Source organism: Columba livia, chromosome 2 (genome assembly GCF_036013475.1).
Source record: "Columba livia isolate bColLiv1 breed racing homer chromosome 2, bColLiv1.pat.W.v2, whole genome shotgun sequence".
Lineage (NCBI taxonomy): Eukaryota > Metazoa > Chordata > Aves > Columbiformes > Columbidae > Columba > Columba livia.
This window is the reverse complement of record NC_088603.1, coordinates 41,359,697-41,382,175: the sequence shown is the minus strand read 5'-3', so window position 1 is coordinate 41,382,175 and position 22,479 is coordinate 41,359,697. Positions and strand designations below refer to the sequence as shown.

At 42.4% G+C, this 22,479-nt stretch overlaps 1 protein-coding gene across 8 annotated transcripts in view; it reads left to right on the top strand.

The window, feature by feature from the left end:
- The first annotated feature begins 8,290 nt into the window (after window positions 1-8,290).
- Window positions 8,291-22,479, top strand: part of THRB (thyroid hormone receptor beta) — a 163,091-nt gene continuing 148,902 nt past the window's right edge. For 3 of the 8 annotated variants that reach the window (XM_065051570.1, XM_065051573.1, XM_065051568.1), the window contains exon 1: window positions 8,291-8,526. The gene's annotated coding sequence lies outside the window, so the exon portion shown is untranslated. Of the gene's footprint in view, window positions 8,527-8,587; window positions 8,727-22,479 lie in introns of those variants that run through there. The other 5 variants (XM_065051567.1, XM_065051574.1, XM_065051571.1 and 2 more) reach the window with 3 other exon arrangements.

Sequence of the window (22,479 nt, the reverse complement as noted above, 5' to 3'; positions counted from 1 at the left end):
TGCTATTTTTGTTTGTTTTGCCTCCCTCTGGCATCCTCAAGTCCTAATTAATTCCGAACTGTGGGTGGTGGGATTAGGATTGGCAGCAACACACACCTCAGACAGCCCACCAGCACCTATGGCTGTACGTGCAGGAGCGCTGCAGAAGCAAAGATCACATTCTTGAGGAGTTAGATAAAGGTCACTATTGTTCTTGCTGCCAAGATTATTTTTATCACATTGTCAACATATTTGTTAATGTACAAACACGCAGGTGAGATACAGAACACACGAAACTCATAAAAAGGTGAAGGCTTTTTACACACGTGAAATTAGAGTACTGGAGATGTATAGAAAAATGCTGAAGGGGAGCGAGCATTTACTTGACAGATTAAGGAACCGGCTGGCACTGTTCCTTATGGCGAACTGCTTGGTGACATTTATGCCACTGATAAAGAAAATCTGTGAGCAAATATCATTAATTGATGTGGTTCAAGGAGTGGCGTTTTGGCACGTTTCTATGGAGGTGGTATTTCAGGTGCATAACCAGATCATGCCTGAGGGTTTTGGTTTGGATTTTTTTTTCCTGTAATGTTGCAGTTGTTTCAGAGTACAATGAGATTTTTTATTTTTTTTTTTTTGCTTAGAAGTGCTGCTGTAATTGGTTTCTAGGGCTTTCTTGATTTGACCTAATTGGACATTTTGAAAGGTCGCCAAAGTACAGGGTAGGGTTTTGCCAGTTTTCCGTCAATGATTAATAAAGCTCATTTGGAGGATCAATTAGAGTTCCAAAAAGAAGATTTTGAACTGGAATTGTTATAAAACCAATGAATGCTATTTTATTAAGGGGCATTTTTGATGTAGAATGATGAACTGCAGCACTGTAATGAACAGTAAGTACACATTTTTTCTAGAGAAATCATCTCCTCCCTTCAGATGATTACCAAGTTGTATCAGGAATTCTATAGTCAGGGTGGAGAAGCACTTTCATTCTGTTTTGTTATGACATTTTGGGCAAAATTCAAGTTGTTTTTAAAAAATCATTAGACCATTAAAAAGTGGTTTCAACAGGTAAGATTTCTTCACAGGTTTACTTCCTCTTCACTGTGCTAGAAGTGTAAGTGCCAGCTTTCTAAAAAGTCTTTAGGGAGAGCAGGTAACTACTGTTGGTGTGTCTGAAGACCTAGTGAATGGAAAGAAATGAAGTGGTGTGTTTGGAGGAAGGAAAAGCAGGCAGTGGATGCCATCATCAGTTTCTAATAAATTCCAGCTCCTCCTTAAGTGCTTCTTTCTATGAAGATAATTTTAAAACAACGTGCAAGTTGTTCAGCCTGTTTCTGTGCATTTCTAATTTGCTTATTGCCCTGGTACATGAATATATGTTTGGTGGAGAGTTTTTTCTATAGTCAGAGGGCTGACTGGAGTGGATAAGTGAACAAGCAGGACGTTCCTGCATATTGGCATTAGCTAGTTATCTGCTTCATCCTTTGCTTGTTTGCTCATGTTTTGCTCATTCAGATGTGCCCTCAAGAAACAAGATACCCAGCTATTACCGTAGCGCCAGTTTCTAATTTGTTCCGGGAGTTCACAGCTGTGGCTCTGAGTGCATCAAGCAGGATCTGTAGGTGTTTCCATAGTACTTGTCATTGCATTTGGGTCATAATTAGATACTTAATTTTAATGCTATTGGGTTTTGGCTGACCAGGTAACTAAAAAAAAGTATAGCACTGCCGAGTGCTATGCTATGACTTGCTATACTTGCTCTTTAGAAGTCAAGCAGGAGCTTTTATTGAAGTACTTCTCTCTGTAATGATTCAGGCACCCTGGGTAACATTGCCACTCTGCCGCAACATGTTTATACTGGGTAAGGTCACTTGAAAAGCCAGAGTTTTGACTAAACTGGGCAGGTCCTACAGGGAGATTTTTCAAGCTGGCCTCCAAAGCATCTTCTAGGATTCCTGGCAGATCAGGTTTTCTAGGGGAAGAAACTGCTTCTTTTTTCAGACGCTATTGGCATAAGTATCACAACATGAAGCCCATAATCGCGCTCAGAAGATGCTTTCCTCTTTTATGTCAGGCAAAATGTGTTTAAATTTGCTTTACTGAAATATGACTGTTGGAACTTTACCAGTGCTACATATTACACTAAGCAGGTATATATACAATGCTATGTGCTACGCTTGGAGCAAAGGATGGCAACAGCCATTCTAAAATAACAGAATTATAGTGGCATACCATTATGGTATTTCTGCTAGCACCATTATAATCTTTCTCTTCCATACCTTTGAAGAGAACTTAGGAACCAAAATACTTCAATAAAATATCAGTGCATGTCTCTGAATTATTCCAGAAATCCAAGTATGATTGGATTCAGGATGAAGATGGTCAAGTGATCTCATTCACTCTGTGTTTTAGGCCTGCTAAAATGAAGCTTAGCAAAAAACTGCTAAAGCAAGAGATGGAGAATAAATGGAAATATGAGAGTGCCTTATTTTACATATTTTCACTTACTGAAATAAGTAGATGGCCTCATCTTCTCCAGAAAAGAGATACCAGGCTTCTACATTCTATAATGAGCTTAATAGAAAGGTGGAATCTCAATTCCTATTTTTTGTTGTTTTTACTTAGAGGTGGAGGTTATTTCCTGGCATCTCTGTGTTTCTTGCTATGTTTTTCCATAGTAATGCTCATTTATGAAGATCAAGTCAATTTAGAATACGATGAGCTGCACATTCACTCAATTAATATACCCACCCACCTGGTAGTTGAGCTCCATATGGTCTTAGATTAGGAGTGAGGGAACTTGCAAATCTCTTGCTTGTGTCAGGCCTCTAAAATCAAGCCTCTCCCCAGTGGGTTTTAGCTCTCCTTTGGAGTAACCCCATCATAAATATTCCAACTGCAGAAGTCTTTCCAAGCTCTAATCTCTTAACTGAAATCACACCACTTTGGGACAAGGGATCTGCTTCCAATAGGACTTCTAGCCATCTTCCCACTCTACCTTCTATCAGAGCTGCATTCAGTCTTAGAATCATAGAATCATTTTGGTTGGAAAAGACCTTTAAGATCATAAAGTCAAACCATTAACCTAGCACTGTCAAGTCCACCTCTAAACCATGTCCTTAAGAACCTTATCTATGCGTCTTTTAAACACCTATTGCTTTGATTCTTGAAGGAGATGTCCCTTATCCACCACTGAAAGGGAACTGTATGCAAAACCGTTAGTGCTGTTCCACCCTTTCAAAGTAGATGCTCTTCTGCAGGTCAGTTAAATGCTATTTCTTCTTGCCTGATGGGCTGGCCTTAGTGATGTGTCCATCTCACCCTTTGTCCATCCCTTTCAAAATGAAGGAAAAGCTACGGCTCTGAGCTAATGATGCCTGTCATTTGTCATCTAGTTTTGCCATTAGTATTAATTTATTAATGTGGAGTTGCTTCTGCTGTGTATTTTTGTGAAATTCAAGCTAGGCCCACCATAATTTTTATGAGATTTGGAGCCATGATTTGGATCATAAAAATTTTCATCACAGGTGGCAGCATAATAGGACAAGAATGGCCTTGATCACCTCTTCAGAGCATAAGAAGTATGAACTACTGGTTTATATTTATTCCAGTAACCCATCTAGCCTGGTTGCCTTTGACTGAGCCTTTGATGAGTAGAGGGTGCCTGCAGAAAGGCTGGAAGAAATAGGATGAGTGCAGGATTTCCCAACTTCTGGCAGTCAGAGTTTATGGGAATTTCCTGAGCCAGAGATTTCACTGGGTTGCATCATCATGTTTACTAGCCATTGATAGACTTATTGACCAGAAATGTTCTGATCCATATTGAACTTTCCTGAGCCTCCACATCATCCTTTGATGACAGTCCAAGTAGCCTTTTGTAGTGAAATAACTTCTGCAATTAAAAGGAGAATATGCACAAATTCCTCCTTAGTTTTTAGAAGCCTGTGTCAGTGTAGGAGGGCTAAGACTGCTTTCTTCAATACTTTGTTGTTGCAATTGAGAAACACAGATCTTAAAAATGATTTTTGGTGATAACATAATCTTGCTGTTTTTCAGTTCAAATTTTTTTTGTCTTTGGTCATTTGGTTTCGTAGACCAAACACTAATGTCCTGTGCCATGTACATACCTGCGTAACTGGGAAAAATTCCCTGCTGTGTTTTTGCATGAAAGATCAAAAATGGGTATGAACTGTGCATTGGAGGTTAGATTGTGCTGCTGGGTTTGTTCCTCTCTCTTTTGCTTTCCTTCTTGTTATTTTTTTTCCCTATTTGTCTTGATTTTCATTCATTTCTCTTCTGTTCTCACACATCCACTGTGGTTCCCTTTGAATTCTGATGGCAGGATGGAATTGGATCTCTGTGCAAAACCAAAGTATTAATATGTCACGTTATTTTTAGGTTCCCCAGAAATCTTGAAACAGATATATGTTACACTGTATGGTGAAATGGAAACCGAAGAGGAAAAGAATTAAATAGTATATGGTTTTAGTGGTTTAGCATCAATTTTTTCATAGGAAATGGATGTTTGCCCTAGACAAAGACTAGAGGATGTTGGCCAAATACCTTCAGTTAACACCAAAATGTTCTGAAGTCTTTCATGGCATTTAGAGACAATTGACCTCAGCTATCATAAATAATAAATGGAAATTAATCTAAAGTCATTGTATTCACGTACTTCCCGGTAGTTTTGTTGTGTGTGTAAGCACTGGTTATCCGTGGTTTAAAGACGAACCCACACAGGATGGTTTCCTGCTGTGCTGGCTCACTGCTGGTAGTCTAGAAAATGAAAAGTGACACATATACTTCCTGATTTCCACAGTTCTTGTAAGGTTTTTAAAACAAAATGGTTTGGATTCTCTTTGTCTGCCAAAAGGTGAGGTTCTCATTTAATCAGCAGACTCCAGAATGGTCTTAAACTACTGACAGTTATGCTTTACCATAACTGTTTTCATCTTCAGTCACCATTTTCCCATGCACTGTACTACATGTTATTTCAAAGGACGGAGGAAATAAGAGGCCTGAGAAATTACAAATAATAAGAAAACCTACATGTTTTGTAAAACCTTCCTTTGGAAAGTGATTAGGAGCTTCTCTGTCCACCAGATAATGTGTGCTAGGTGGCCAAGTGATTCAGCACCTTCCTTGGCTTGTTTTTCATTGCCTGTGCTATCTGCCTGCTTGTGTATAAACAAATTAGTAACACCCTTCCTCAAAAAAGAACAGATGACTGTGTAATACTTCTGAGAAAAACACTAAGTCATATGTATCTGAACTGATTTGCCAGACAACAATTCTAAGACCCATAGGGAAAAGCAGTCAAAATAACCAGCAACAAGGAAATCTGCTGTTTGATGGCAGGTGCAAGATGTCCATTACCATAAGAAAGCCCAGATGAACTAGAGTTCTCGGCTGCCTACCCAGCCCCAAGATATGAAAGCCAGACAAAAAATACTTGGGAGGAAAAATAAACTGAGAGCAATAAGGGATAACCATCTGAAATCAGCCAAGGTACCAAGTGATGTCTTTGTGTCAAAGTGCAAAAAATACTGTTTCATTGACAAGAGCCTTATGCCCTGACAGATGTACAGATTCTCTTCCAGCTTATCTCAGAGCTGGATTGCATCCTGTGCACTCCTGGTCCAGCTTTCGGTCATTTGATGACGTCAGTGTCAGGTTGCTTTTTAACTGAAGGAAGTTTCTGACTCCTGTATTTGTCAACAAAGTCATGACCCATGGTTAACTAATGTGGTGGGAGCTTATGGCTGTAGATGACCTGAACTTTGGTTCTGAGGGAGAAGGAAAAAGTTGTGATTACTTTCCTGACTGTACAAGCTGTGTTCTCCCTCCTTCCCTCCACTCTTCTCTCAGTGCCCACTCCAGGCATACTGCAGGGCTTCAGGGGCTCTTCTGTATGCCCTGCGTTTGTCCTGAACCCCCATCTCATGGTCTCTGCCTAAGAAAAGCATTTATGTGAATGCATAGTAGACACAGCACATCCCTGGTAGCAACAAGCAGAAATACCCTCAAACTCCTGAAGGGAGCAAGAGCACCTCTCTTTCTGCCAGGTGGGACTGGTATTTCAGACACTGGCACTTCATTGACAGCTTAGGGTCCTGGATTGCCTAAGTCTGGGGCCCTCTGCTTCACTGGTGTCCACATCGCGCACTGGACCTGGGCAGCTGTATTGCCCTAAGTCCAACCCCTTGACTTGTTACTGAAATGCTGTTGAGTTTCTCCCATTGCTTCTGTCCTTCTGCACTCAGGGGACTTACAGTACACATGCAGTATCATCTTCTGGCCAAGCAGGTGGAAGGGAGACTAGGGTCACGTGAGGACCCAGGAGCATCTGTCCTCATGTAAAAAAGCAAAGTGGGTGGCTAGAGGAGCACTATGAGATAGTCTCATGCATCTCGCCCAAACAATGCTTTGTTGCCAGAGCCAGCATCAGAATGTACTACATAGCCCTACCTCTCTAGCACCCACAAATATTTGCCATCAGTGGATGGCATTAGGGATCCGTTTCATGAGATGAGGGTGATGACACATTTTCAGGCTCCCATTCTCACTGTCACATGACTTCGTGTCCCAGCATTTTAGTCATTTCAGAGCAGTGCATCACCACCCCGCTGGCTCATGCTGTGCTCTGTGTTTAGCAGCACATATTTATGACATGGGGAGTGAAGAATGAAGTTTAACTCCTGTCCTTAACTAACCCGTAAGTGAGGGATTAACTGCCTACTGCATTCTTTTACGAGGTATTAATCACCAAACATTATTTTCATTTTTTTTTAAAAGTCTTTTGCTTCCTTAGTATATCAGTACACAACTTGGTTTGAAACTACGGGCTTTGAGAGATACATTAGTCACACCATTGCTGTCGTCGGCCCGACAAGGGACCTGTTGTGTTACTTTCTGGGTGAAGGAAAAACTGCACCTCGATGGGCTACAGCTCAGTTATCAAGGTTTCCTCTTGCTTCACAAACCTGTCTTCCTGGCTGGGGTAGAGTTAAAAAAATAATTACAAGTTTTTCAAAGGATCACCCACATACACATGGTATGAGAGCTCTTTTCTTTGTTGGTTTCATTTTATTTGTACATGACTCACTCTTGGCAAAATGAGTGAGCCTCATGAGCCTATAAAAATTCTGTTTGGATTAAATGATTTGCATTAAATGATTTAGAACTGCAAGAAGGCTTTAATATTCCTGTAATTCCTTAAGGAAAAACAAACTGATCTTATTCTTTCAAGTAGCTATTGCTTTCACGGTTGTTACTTCAGACGCCATCTTACTCGCTTGAGCTGATAGCTGTTAATGAGACTCTGGGTACTTCTCCTTCCTTGTTTTCCCTGCCTCATGAATTATAGATGGGTGATAGGGATGCACGGTCATCCTTTTCCCAGCACATCCAAGAGTGACTGAAGGCCAGGGAATGTACAGCCTCCCAAAACTGCCTGCCTTGCTACAAGCAAGAAGCAGCATTTGTGCTGGGCTAAAGCACAGCAATCGTGTTTCTCAATTTCCCCCAATTTTGTACGCCAGAGGCCTGTCAGCTTTCAATTTTCCTGTCAGAGTGGGTGCACTGGCTACAGCCCACTTAGTCTCTGCTGACTTCTGCATGGGTCAGCAGTCTGTGGGGCTGCTGGCCTGCCGAACAAGCCCTCACGCCCAGCCTGGGGTGGTTCCTCAAACCCAGAGGTGTGAGGGCAAGGGGAAAGCCCCCACTGGGCTTTCTTACAAAGGCATCCCTGGGCATCCCTGCAGAGATGGGACCTCCAGCCAGCTGTGCCCACCGGCGCTGCCTGCACCCCTGTGCTGGAGGCTTCGTGGTGTGTCTGTCACAACCTGTCTGGGAAAGGTACACGGTAAATAACAGGGACAGCCCGGCAGGATGCAGAAGGTGCAGTCAAAAAGCCCTTTGTGTGTTTGCGCAAAGCCGCGGCTGGCCTGGGTGCCCGCTTCCAGCAGCCGAGGCACGGCCTCCGTGCCTGCAGCAAAGTTGCTTACTGAGGCCGCTGCCCTCAGCCTCTGACCACGGGGAGTCCTTCCCCTCTTCCTCCTCCTCTGCCCGCGACCCTGTCAGGGCGATTCACGGCCGCACGTTGCGGCGTTACTGCCGCGGGATTTTAATTTTCGTGTCAGAAAAGCGCCGCGGGTACCCCCGCAGCGCTGTCCCCGCACCGCGGGTACCCCCGCAGCGCTCTCCCCGCAGCCCGCTGTCCGGGCCCTTGACACGGGGTGACTGGGCTGCGCCCCGGGGCCCGCCCTGCCCCGGCGCCGCCCGCCGTGCCGCGCCGCAGCCGGGGGGATCCCGGCCGCCTGCGGGCGCCAGCCCCAGCGGCGCTACAAGTGGCCGCCGGGGGCGGTTTCGGCTCCGGCTCCGCCGCGGTTTCCCTCCGCCCCGCGCCCGCCTCCCGGCGACCCTCTCCGCGGAGCGGAGGGGCCGCGGGGCGCGTTGCGTAACACTGCGCTCCGCTCCGCTGCGCGTCGCTCGGGGCGGCGAGGAGCCGCGGTGGCGAGGCCGGGCGGGTCGCGGCGGCCGGAGGTGAGCGGCGGCGGCGGCGGGGCGGGCGGGGCCGGGGGGGCGCAGCGCGGCGTGTGCGCGGCCCCGCGGGAGGCGGTGGCGGCGCAGGCGGGGGGAATCCAGGTCACGTCCGCAGCCAGACGGCGGCTGGCGGTGAGGGACGCGGTGAGCGCCGCGCCCGGGCGGGCGGCGAGGGGCAGGCGGGCCGCTCCGCTCCGCCGGTAAGTCAGCCGACCGCGGGCTCCCGCTCGGTGCGGGGGGTGGGTAGCGCGCCCCGGCCCGCGGACGTGGGCGGGCGCTCCGGCGGTGGGCAGGGGCTGCCGGCTCCGCAGGTTGGCGTCCCGGGGGCACAGCGCCCTGTCCCCACTCGTGGCCGTTCTCTCATCCCGGGGAGCTGCGGGACGGGCGCGGGAGACGCACGCTGCGCTCCTCGGCCGCTCGCTATATTTAGCCGTCACCGGCGCGGACGGCAAACGCTGTCAGGGCGAGAGGTCCGTCGGGGCGCCGGCCGCACGCAGCATCCGGGGGTCGTGAGGGGCGAGCGGCGGCCCGGCTCGACGGGGCGGGCAGAGAGGGGGTTCTCGGCAGCCGCCGGTATTCATCACCGCGGGGGTCGGCGGTGCAGGGGAGGTGGAGGGGGGAGCCGACGGTGTGCGGTGCGTGTCTGCCGGCGTTTCCTTATTTATGTTTGCAGCATAGGTGGTATTTCCCCATTAAGAGTTTCTCCATTGAAGTTTTATTTGACTTTTTAAAGCAACAACAACAACAACAATCTGTGAAGTTAAAAAGCCAAATGTGTTAATTGTTAACTAAATATATAGGAGGAAGGCTTGAAAGCTGCTGTGGGTGGATTGATCAGGCAGCATATGAGTAAAAAGGAAAAGGGAAAATTGTCAGCCTTAAGAAGCCATTTGCTGGTAGAAACGATCGCACCTGTTCTGGTGAGTGGCAGGAACCCGCTAGATCCGTGGTTCCCAGAAACCCTGTTTGCACTCCTGTGAGCCAGGCAGTGGAAGGAGAAACACAGGTTAAAAATGTTGTAATAAATACCAGCTCTGACTCAGGAGGGCGAATGAGACTTTTTTTCTACAGTATATGTGTGTTCCTTTTATTATTTTAACTCAACACAAAATTCATACATTCAAACTGAGCCATCTGCTAGTTAGAGTAATATATTTAGCTTTTATTTACAAAACTTATTTTGTCATAAATATACGTTTGCATAATTGATAGACTGTGGATCTTTTTAGAAAATGATTTGATTTCCTTTTACAGTTCAGTACTACTTGTGTGTTCAGACAATTTACTAGATTCTCTGGTTCCTGTTTTCCCAGCTCCAACTTCTGAATAAACATTTGAGGGGAAAAAAAAAAGGATTTGTTCTTTGTAAGAAATTTTTGTATTAAAAAGGTAATTTTCAGGAGAATTTATCATAATCAATGCAATTTCATTAGTTAGCAGTGTTGCCATACAGCAAGAGGCTTGAGTTGTATTTCTTGTTTTGGACTGTAAACAATATAACTATTTAAAAATATAGCCTTTTTTAAGGTGAAGAAGGTGGACTTAGTCACTGGAAGGTGTAGCCCTTCATTTTCTCTTAGAACATCTGTTTAAGGCACAATAACAACAAAAGTTTTGTGAAACTGGAGGTGCCTACTTCCTCACAAGACTGGTGTGTGGTGGGCTGTTTTTGTGTTTTTTGTTTGTTTTTTTCTCTACTAACTGGCTCAGAATCACCCTTCCTATTAGTCCTGGGACCCTTAAATTAGTCTCAGCCTTCCTTGAGTTTATTTGAATTAATGACCTTTGGATGAGCTGGTGTGTTCCATTGTTACTTGCTAATGATGGAATAATCTAGTCCTGACATACCAGTTGTGAAACCGAGGGAGCTGCTGCCGGATGGTCCTGAGGAAATTTAAATGTCTTATGGCTTTGTGTTGGAAGAGGGAGGATTTAGCTGTGGTTTGCATCGGCTTATAACTATGCAGACTCTGATGTTCAGAGCTAAAAGGGCTCGAACCAAAGCCTGGTAGAGTCAATGGCAAATCTCCCATTGATTTTTAGTGGTTTTGGATCAAGTCTTGTATGAGCCAGTGCTGAGCACATCATGGCTACTCCAAATTGTTCAGTGCTTTTGAAATTCTTTGCATATCCAAGTCATTATGTAAAGTCAAATTTGTTGTGCTGTCTCCTTCCCCTGTGTGGGAATGTTCTTTTGCTGAGTAGAAAGTGGTGGTGATGTGTTTGTTCACTCTTTTATATGCTACAGCATTAATTTTATTATCCTGATCATTTCCTGTTATGTCAGGACATGTGTGCTTTTCCAAGTTGCACACGGAATGGGAGATTTTGGAAAAAGTGAATTTGTTTTCACTGAAGGCTGCTTACTCTGCAGACAGGTTTCTTTGGGTATTTTTCAAAGAGTTTACAGTAGTGGGACATCTGAAGTCGTAAGATGTGCTTTCTCTGATGTGCACATTGACATTCCCTTGTTCAGTGCATGGTTGTTGGCTGCTTTAAGAAAAAAAAAGAAACGTGAAGGGGAGAAAGTTGTTAATGTTAACAAACACTGGTATTCCTTAAAGAAGCTTGAAGAAAACACATACCTGTGGTAGGCATATATCCTCTCCTGGCTTCCCTGTTGTTGATGATGAGCAGCATTTTTCCTCTTGGCTATATGGAAAAACCCAGCCAAGAGAGAAGTAGGGAGGAGAAGGATTTCTAAACTTAAATCATGGAAGTTTGTCAGAGGTTATTGTCTAGCATAGCCTGGCTTGAAATTTGATTCTGTTTGGATGGGAATCAAGAGATGAAACCTCAAAAAAGCCACCTGATTTGAGGCAGGACATCCTCCAGCAAGAATCTCATTTGCTACCGGAAGGGTGAGACCAGGAATTTTGGCTTCTTGGAAAAGGAAATTCTGGAGCTCATTATCTCTCCTTCATCATATTCTGGTTTACTGATTTGGGGTTTGCTTATTACTAAAAGTTGAAGAAGGCAAAAGAGACATGCATGTAATGAAAGAAATTTAGGTAAATAGCCTGTGATAAAGGAAGGCAGCACCATTTCTGGGAGCCCTTGTCTTGGATTTCCTTCTAGGACCTGGGAAGTGCTAATTCTTCCAGCCAAACTAATTTGCTCTGTAATGGGAGATGCCTTTCACTGCAGAGCTCTGCTGCAAGATACAAAGTAGCCAAGGAGAGCTGCCTCATTCTGCTGTATTGTCCGTTTCCATGCTGGATTTCCAAAGTACCTGAGAATCTGGCATCTGGAGGAAAGAAGGAGATAGGGCTGGACTGAGGCAGCTCATCTATCTCTTGGTTTCTAGAGAGTATTGCCAGGATCTAAGTTCAGGAATTTCCTGTCAGAGTCTGATCAGGAAAGATTTTCTCAATATTTCCACAGTTAATCTTTGTTCCCTCATTTCCAAATGCTGGAAAAGTTTACACATACAGTCCTAGATTCTCTCCTGTATGGCCTCATCCAAATAAAAAAAAAAAAAAAATAGATAAATGAATAATTGTTGTTTGGTAGCTCCTCAGGTTTAGGACAGCAGCATTCTGCCAAGTCATGAGGGTACTCTGCTTCTTGTATCTGCCTAACTAAAGTAAGGCCTCTGAGTGTTTGAGGAGGTCTATGCTAGAAAATGCAGTACAGGTATGTTGGTCTTGGGGAATTCTTGGCTTCATTTATCCCATCAAAGGAGTTAGAATGGTTGACATGGCCATTATTTTGGCAGTGCTGCTTCTGATGCTTTTTGAACTTGTCATTGTGCAGTGAAGAAATACTCTGTCTTCTCAGGGGTGAGCTAGGGTTTTACATATTTTACAGGGATAACTAAACAAGTAATGCATGTGTTATGAGAACCTTTGCTATGAAAACCAAGAGCAGACTATAAATACACTTAATTTCTGTGTAAAGATTAAAGAATTGTGTTTCTTCAATTCTCTGTTATTTTGTTGGTTGTGCGTGGTCCAAGAGGGCATTTTGAATAAAGGAACTGAATCTTGCATAAGTTTTTTCTCTCATTTAATTCACGACATGTGAATGAGATTGTTTCCATTACTCACCACCACTACTTTAAACATGATCATGGTAGGGGGACACTGCGAGTAAAAAGATAGGTTGAAAAACTTGGTTCAGTTGTTAACCTTTTCAGTTTATTGTCACACTGTCAAAGTGCATGTACCAGTCTGCAACTAGACAGGGTGAAATTGTTAGCAAACAAGAAGCCTTTTTAAAATAAGAAAATTAAGTTGTATATTCAATTCTGAATGCTTTTGATCATAAAAATTCTCATTTTACTGTGACCTATTATAGGTTATTAAAAATTGAAGGTCCTGAGAAACTTAAACCTATTAATTAGTCGAATAAAGGGCAGTTTAAAAAAATTACTGTGTATCCTCAAGTGTCTTAAATATACAGAATTGTAGTATTTTTTTTTTTTACTGATGAACTGAAATGGCAAATACTCTTATGTTATAATTAGATTATGCGCATGAAAGCAGTGTGATCATTCTAGATTACAGAACTGTTCTGTGTCCTCTGATGAACCCACCCCCATAAATTAAGGTTCTGTCTTCCATTGGAAGAAAGAAAAGAACTGATTGTCAAGCTGCCTAATAGGAAGGTAGAAAACAGGGCAAGAAGATCAATGTCTCTTAAGTGAATTTAAAGTTAAAATGTAAGTCTTTCTTTGCAGGATGAGGAAGGAGTGAAGTTGGTACATGTAGAACCAAACAACTTACATGTATGCATGCACAATGCATTATTTTTTATCTTGGACAAAAGATCATCAATTCTGCTCACCTGGTAAATGTTTTTGCCTATTCTAACTTCCGAATTATTTCATGAGAGTTGGTAGGAATGAACTGTAAGCCACAGATACAGCAACAATGTTGCTCTATGGTAGGATGTGCTTTTGGAATAGCTGTGGTGTAGGAAAATAAAGGAGCTCTTTGAAGAAAATTAGAAGTACTTCTCAACTACGTAAGTAGTTGGATTGTTGGAGAATTGCTCAGTAACTGATATTTTAGTGACATGGATACAAGTGAACCATTTTTGAAATATTCACAAGAAAAATATGTGGGTAAGAACAGCTGTTTTCACCACCATTGCAAGTTGGCATCCTTGAGTCATGTGTCTTTGCTCTCATTATCTACATCTGTACAAAGTTCTGGAACCATGGGCCTTTTCCTTTCTCGTGATTCATGGATTTGCAGACCTTCATGTCTTTCTTCCACCACCTTGGTTTTGCACCTTGGTCTCCCTTAGTACGCTGTTAACGCTGCCCATCACATTGCAGTATTTCCCTCAGCTCAGCTGTGCCCGCTACTTGCCACGTGCTCCAGCCAAGCTGTACTTCAGCAGGTATGGAGTGATGCTGCTACTGCTTCTTGGTTTCCTACCTATAGAAGGAATGAGCACTAACAAATTGACAATATTTCTTCTTTAGCATTGGTTTTTCATCTGGCCTTTAGCACAATCGTATTATTCCTGGTCCACTTGCCTACCTTGTTGCAACCCTTGACAGGTAGGATTGCATTCATGTGAAATCATACTATCTGTTTCCTAGCTTTACATTAAAATAATTTTATTTCCGTGGTTTATTAACCTATTGCTGGCTGTCTCTCCCCACCCTTTTTTTGAATATTTCAAACATATTTTTAAAAAATGGGGCGTGTTTGTGTGCAAGTGCTTCAAAGTGTAATTAGGAGCTGCAGCATTTGTGTATAGGGCTTAGAATAACTTTCATGCCTTTCATGTTCTTGCCTTCAGGAAACGGAAGGGTTTATCTTGAGTCTTCTTTTTTAAGTTAGGTGTCTTACTTTCCTTATTGCATTTATTTTCCCAAAAAAGATAAGGTGAAACACATTATCCGGTTAGATAAACAGGGAAAGATTCTGTATGGAGTTGTATCTGTATAAATCCAGAATATACATGCCCATGCACATGTGCACTAAAAGAGTATTAGCCTATAAAATATTTGTGACTAATTTCATTTTTAAAGCAAAATAATTACTTCCATTAAATATTAAAGTATAATTTTATTTCTACAAATATAGAGAAAATTGTATCTGGAACACAGAGTACTTCCTATGCAGCATTGAACTGCATGTAATGTATGTTGTACCCGTTTCACTGATGTGACTTAATGAAGTTATTTGGTTTAATCAAGTGTTCTATGTGACCAGAATAGAACAGCTTAGTTGGGCCAGTGGACTTGGATCCAGTGTTTAACTGCATAAGTTACTGATTATCAAGGTTATAATGTCAAGCACTAAGGAAAAGAAATACCAGAATTGATTATCCAGCCTTAATTCAGGTATTTTTGAGTATATGCAGATAAATCAAGGTTTAAAGTCTGCTAATGGTACTGCTTCACTTTTCAGGGTGCTCAGCATTATGTAGTAATGGTTGTGTTTGAAAACTACAGTTCATCTTAACTTTATCTGAAACTATGAAACTTCTGAACATCAGATCACAGGGAATACAGTTGGTTACATAGAATAAAGGGAGCATGTGGTCCTTGCCTGTAAATTGTACACATGTAACAGAAATTTGTCACTGGTTATTGTGAAGTTTGATTTGAAAATCAGTTAGCTCTCTGCACCGTGAAAGTGTCTACCCTGATTATCCAACTTAGCATTCAACTGTTGTAAACTCTTCAGCTCTCTTCCCCCTTCTTCCCCCGACCCAAACATCTCCTGCCTCAGGGAATGCTAGAGATGGGGATGCTAGAGACAATTCCTTTCCTTGAAGAGTCCTGTGCATGGAGATGTCATCCTTAACCTCATTTCCTCACAGCATGTCCTGTCACTTGCCCTCACTGCTGAATCTGGCAGATGCTTAAGGCAGCTGCTACGCTGCTGCTGTTGGCAGAGTAGGTTGCACCATCCTTGGTTCCCTCTGACAGGGTCTTCTTGCCACCAAAAGGGATAGGTCAGTGACAAGAGTCCTGCTTGCCATTGTGTTGGCCACACCTGATGCTTTTGTCTTCCAGTCTTTCTGCATTACTGCATGTTGGGTTCTTTGGTGGTGGTGTTGTTTTTTTTTTTTGTTTGTTTGTTTGTTTGTTTTGTCCCCTTCCCCATTGTCAAAAATGGTGGTAACCTCCAAAATGTATGAAGCTGTCTTTGTTACCAAGTAGGTTGCTGCACAAGATATCATATTGGTGGCCGCTGTCTTCACTTCTGCTGAATTGTGGGAGAATCCAGAGGCTGCTCTGATAGTCACACCTCCTGGGAAGGGGGCCCCTTTTGCTTTTATCCTCTGCCCAGAGAGGCTGAATTTCACCTGCTTTCCCTCTTCCAGTAGGGTGCAGGAAATGTGTGTGCAGCCACTCTGGCCATGCCTTTGCAGTCAGTGAATAGTGGGAGTGTGCTTTGTGAGGAAGAAGAATCTTCTGTGATCTCTTCAAGAGGCCTCGTATCAAAACACCCTTTAATTTTGCAAAGGTAGAAGTGATTTCTCTGCTAGGTGGAGGAGGTTAGTCATGGGTGGGAATGGTGTGGCCTGGGGCAGGGAAGTGCTGGACTCCCTAATTCCCAAGTGAGGGAGGGCTCTGGTCATACCCTCTCTATAGAGCTGTTCCCTCCTGGTCTCCCCATCCTACCTCCAGTGACATGGATAAGACGGCCTGCTTTGATGAAGGATAATTGAGAGGGGGACAGCTGGGCTAAGGTGCTTTCCTTCCTCTGCTGCTTCTGTCTCCTTCTGTCCTCTGCCTTATTTTCTCTTTAGGGCAGATTGCCCATTTCTTACATGAATCAGTATAGTTTGGGTTGGAAGGGACCTTCAGAGATCGTCTAGTCGAACCCCAACGTGGACCTTCAGCTGTTTGCTTTCAGCCCTCCCTTTGTGGCACAGCTCTGGGTGTTCTCAGTGCTCACTGTTTATGGTTAAACCTGGTTATGATCAAACCCGTCAACTGTGGTTGTGGAGTGTTTCAGCATTTCCCCTCACCTGTCTAATAATAAATCTGTCATTATCAAGCCCTTATTTTTTGCTCTTCATGAGAGACAGAAGGGGTTAGTGCCCAGCAGCCAGACTTTGAGAGTGCTCTTGTTGATGTCAATTGGTGAGGGGCTTTGATAGCTCCAAACCAGAGGACATGGAGTGGTTAGAGCCTTGACAGTCTGTCCAGGTCACTGTTCCAGTGTGATGACTGGAGAAGGAGGAACAAGCAGACTTTCCCCAAACTGCCCCAGACCAAGGGTTGATATGCCAGGCAGCTGCTCTCCCTTGGCCTCTCCTCCTTTGCCCCAGTCCTCTCGGTTTGCTGGACTGCAGTCCGCGGGGCATGGGGCAGATACCATGGCCAGCTGAACTTCTCTAGGTTCTTTGGGCTGTCCTGGGGGAGAGCCACACTAGTCTCTGCAGTCAGGACTGTACCTCTGGACCTCAGGCTCTGCACTGGCTTCTCTATGGTGCCTGTTACCTGATATAGAGCTATGGATATGGAGAAATGTATGTATATGTAGTGTGCTTCCTTTTGCCTTCAGATGTCTTCAGATGCCGGTAAATTCAAGAGTCTGAATGAAACCAGTTTTTTTTCCAAATACTATGAATTTTTTCATGGAGCACAGATAAACTTAGGCAAGACCTTCTTACCTGATTTTCCCTTTCTGACAAGATTTTCACAGAGACAGCTGGGTTAATTCTTGTCGTAAGGGCTTTGTTTGCCAAATTACATGTTCTGTTCCAAGGAGTAGGAGAACTCAAGTAGTCGAAAGAAAAAGAGTCCAAAATTTTGCATATAGGAAAAAACCCCACAACATTTCTTTTGGCTTCTTCTGCAGAAATAGCAAGACCATTCTGACTGGTTGAACACCAGTGCAGGTTGCCCAGAGAGGTTATGGCATCTCCTTCCTTGGAGATATTGAAAATCCAGATGGACATGGTCCTGGGCAGCCTGCTCCAGGTGACCCTGCCTGAGCAGGGTGGTGGACTAAGCAGTCTCCAGAGGTACCTTCCAGCCTCAGCCATTCTGTGACTGAAGCTTTCTGGAAAAGTTCATCTTGAGATGGGCAGTCTGATATGGGAAATTGCAGTTCACTCAGAGATGAGCAAGATAAAAAATAATTTAAGATAGATTCATTTGATGGGAAGTGTAGAGAGCACATTTAAAAATAGGCTGGTCTGCCAGGCTTGCCCATTATAAATTCAGGGGAGTCAATAAAATATTATGAATTCATACCAACAGAGAGCAAACTTTACTGCTTCTGTCTACACAAACAAATTAAGCAGCTCTTTAACTTTAAAAAGTGCCCTGAATGCATTTTCCATGCACACATCAAAGTTGTGAGCTTACTTAAAACTTGGAAACTGAATTTGTGCTCTCACCTTTGCTCATAAGGGGCCAATGCTCGTGGTTGTTGCCTTTGATCCTACAGAAAGAGTCATATGGGCATAAAAAGTAGCCAGGTTCTTGGCTGCTGTTTAGGAGTCGTTTTCTGAACATGCTTTGCTCACAGGCATGTAAGTGTAAAAAGCCAAATTTGCATAAGCAAACTGCTCTATGAACCCTTGCCCTCCCCTCTCCCTTGACCTTTGCTGCCCAGTTTGGCTCCCAGAATTTTTCCAGAGATCTCTTTCTTGGGTTACGTGTCCCTCCACTGAAAAACCCAAGTTCTGAAAGCAAGAGAGTGGTGGAATTGCAGCCATAAAACCTGAGCCCAAGGAGACAATCTTCCCTCTCCCATTACTGCTACACCTACTCATGGGGCAGCCCTGTGGGGACCAGGTGGACACTGGCTGGCAGCCAGGGCATGTGCCAGACATCTCCTCACCTTTGCTCGCAGCTCGAGCTCATCCACAAACAGCAGCTCAAAATTCATGCTTATAATGTAAGTTCGTATCAGTTTAACCCGTGTTTTGCAGCAACACTGCAGGCTGCCTTTTTTCTAAAAGCTTTCCATGTCTCAATATTTTTTACATATTTTATTTCCTCAGCTTGGGAGGACTAGCAGGAAGGCTTGTCAGCAGTTTACCTTGGAGATAGAAGGCAGAGGGGAAATGGATTGCTGACAGGATGTTGCTTGCTGTCCGGGCAAGCATAACGTGCAATGAGAGGAAAAGCTTGGACTCCCCTTTGTGGTGTTCAGCTCCAAGCCAAGTTATAACTTGAGCTCAGTCTCTTCAAAACATGTCTGTGTAGATAGAGCTGTAGTCGATTTTGATGATCATAAGTCTGCAGCTGAATTAGTTAATTGGTGGTGCAAGAAAGATATTTAAAGGCAGACCTTTACCACTCATCAGTCCAGATCTACAAGATCCAATATAGTATCTGATTTTTTTTTTTTAAATGTTTGTTGCTGGGGGTTTCCTGATACATCATGCCTAATCTTTTCAGTGTTTCTATAGGTCTTCATCCTTGTGTTCCCTTTCAACCTGGTATTCTATGATTGTATGATTCCTTTAAATAGCTTTGGAAGAGTGGAACATCACGGACTTTTGCAAAGATCTCCTGAAGTCAATGAAAGCCATTTGTGAACACAGGCAGCTGAAAGAAGCAAATGCATCGTGTGCCCTGCAGTCGTAAGCCAGGGAAATGAGAGCAGTGTAGTATTACTGTGTTTGCTTTGGAAAGTAGTCTAATCTAAAAGAGCTTGAAACAATTTGCAAATTAGGATTGTGAAAACCTCAATGTCATTTTTTCTTCTTTAAGAGAACAAGTATTTAAACCCAGAAAGAGCAGTAGGCAGGAAGAATTTGAGAGATTCATTCTTGCAGATGTTGCAAAGCACAGGATAGAATATGACTGAGCTTTACCTACTGTGGTGTGAAGGTTAAGAGCTGCAATCTCTGTTAGGAGATCCAAATTTCACAACACTGGGGTGATGGTGTAAGAGGAAGAAGGGTGTGGGCAAAACTACAGAGTGACACCTGAGTAATTCAAGACCTCACCTGTTTTCCCATCTGGAGAGTAGGGCTAAGTGGGGAAAGCAGATGGGCAGATCAGAAGTTACAGTTTAAATGCTTACTTTTGCTGACTTTATCTGTATTGAGGATAATTTTTGGGAATTCATGTCTGTTACATGCTTTTGGTATTTTGGGTGGATGGTTTTTGAGTCAGAAAAAATGTCTGGTGTTACTCCTTTTATATACTGTATCAACATAGCAAATCTGAACTACTAGCTTATAGCCAGCAGATGCCAGCAGTCTTTGTGATACTTTAATGTTGATTTGCTTGGATGTGTTTTCTTCAATACTGTTCCTAGTAGTAAACAAGTTACCTTTTCAATAATATCAAAGGGTAGAATTACTGTCTCATTTCCATGTGAGAAAGTCTCAGTGACTATCAAAGGCAGATTATGACCTTAAGTAGTGCCCAGAAGTGCTATGTCAGAAAGAAAAAGTTATGATCCCAACAATGATTTTTAAAATTCAGCCAACATTACGTATGTTTAATAAACAGACATCTTCCCGCAATGTTTGAAATCAGGAGTCGGGACTCCAAAATGAAACATAGTGCAAGTTTGCCTTCAGTGGTTATTACTGATGGAGAAATGAGAAAGGCAAAAATAAAAGTAGGTGATACAAGCTTACTATTTTCCAAAGTTCAGTAGTTTTGTGAGCAAAATGATCTACTTATGGTATGTTTTAACATAGAAATAATTTTATCCATAGTACTAAATTTGGAATCAGTATACCCAGCCATCTGCATCTGCGTGGATGGCAAGCCTGATATCTTGATTTAGGGATTAAATTTATACCTTGCTATTGGTTTGATTTTGTTTGCTTTTGTTTGGTTGTTTGTTTTGTTTTGTTTTGTTTTCCTTCTTCTTCACACTTGTGCCATATCACTTTTGTTTCTGACGTAATGTGGAATCTGATTGATGAATCTTGTTGTATTTCTTATTTACTGATATCTTTATGACAAACTTGGTGAGAGTTTGTGAAAACTCAGTATGAGTCCTTATACCTTCATACACCAGTTAGTGGTATTAATATTTAAAACAATTAATGCTCTTTTGTAATTCTACAAATGTAACAAAACCTACTGAAATAAGATACTATATTCTTTTGTTATCTCTGAATGTGCAGCATAGCACGTATTTTTGTATCTTTTGAACACTTTGTAGATTAGTAGCTGAATTTCTGGTTGTAAATGCATTATATTGAGTCAATACACTTCATTTTCTGTCAGCACTTCTCTTCAAGTTATGTTTCTGCTGAATTACTCTTTGTTAATTAAGTATAATTTTATTGCTTTGGTTAACATAAGAAATTGGGACATTATTAGTGTGTTGGCCTTGATGTTTCCATAACAGGTTAGCTGCTTTGATCTGGCTGTGTTGACAGTAAAATTGAGTCTTTTGCTTGGACATGTAGGAAGAATACATGTTTGGTTAGACCGTTATCAAATTGGAGGAAGTAACTAGAATCAGTAAAGCAAAGACAGGCACAGTAATAATAATAATAAAAAAAAAAGAGATAAAAAATTAAAAAATACAGTCAGGCAGAACACTGTCTCTTTGCTGATATAATTTATGGCTGTAAACAGAGGTCATGATGTCAGCCTATGGCAATCCCAGCTCTTCGCAGCTTTGTACCATTTTCCTATGGCTCACATAAGCCCAGTCCTAGGACACTGCGTTCCCTTTTGTGTACCCCTCATTATTTATTTATTTTTTTCCCTAACCAGAAGAGATTAAACAGAAGAGTGCTCAAGGAGGAGCTGTAAAAATAATAGAGGGAATGAAAGGACAATTACATTAAGCAAAGACTGCAAGGTGTCTGTATCTGTATTGGCACAGTATGTCTGAATTGTTTGAAATTAATTGTTAAAGATGACAAGGTCAAAGTGTTTGTGTTTTTTTTTTTAAAACTATTATTATTATTATTTTTAGTGAAGGATTCTACTTATTAGAAGGGATGGATCTAGGACTCTGGTCTGTGTGTCATGGTGTTATCACCTTCGAAATGAATGAGAGAAATTGAAGTTGTGTAAAGCACCAGCAGGTGTATGATATAGAATGATACAGCATTGGTAGTGTAAGGGATAGGCAGCTACTGAAGTCCCCTCTTGTGTGGTCATTTTTGATAGTTGTGACATGCTCTGGTTTTGAACACTAAATAGTGCCTTTGACCTAATTTAACATTGAGAATATGGAGCATTTACATCATAAAAAGAAAAAAACAAAAATACTCATATTGACGTAATTCCTATTTACTGTATTTTTTTCTTAATTAAACATTCACATAATATAATGCAAAATACAGCAGAAAATAGGATTCTGTTGTATATGCCTAATGTAGGCATATGTAGTCTTGCAAGTGCCATGTCACATTTTAGATTTTATTTCATTTTCCCTTTAAACTTCAGGCTGGCAGTGGAAGTGCCCTAAAGGGGTCTTTATTCTAGTTGAAGTGCTCCAATTGCACTCATCTTTTCTTCTTTTTTCTTTTCTTTATGGTAGTATGTTAAGTTTTGAGGGGAAGAAGTGCCATCTTTGCTACTATGACCATTAGCAGCTAAAGCTACTCCATGCCTTTTCAGTGATCTTAGCAATCATCAGTCAGCCAAAAAATGAGAAGTACCTCGTAGAACTGCAGGTTACATGCACATGTGACCCTGATTCAGAAGTGTAAGTGTGTGTAATTTAAGAAACTTGTAGGACGGGTTGTGTGATCCATTCTGTGGTTGGCCATCTCACTAGCTGCCTGCTTCTTCTCTAAAAAATACTATTTGAAATGTTACGACAATTTTTAGAAACTTGTGTTTTAAAATCACATAGTCTCAAAAACCTGAACTATGAATAACCACATGGAATTTGTTGATTACGTTTCAAGACTAGTGTGCTTGTAGAAGTGTGCTGGTTTGACTGAAAATGAGTTAATTTTCTTCATGCTGTTAGAAACCTTCCTTTTTCATAGCCAGTATCGTCATTATTTGAACTTAGTTTGAGAAAAAGAGATAACACCCCAGGACAGAGTGAATGTTTTTAATTGCTCTGGCCTGAGAGCCAA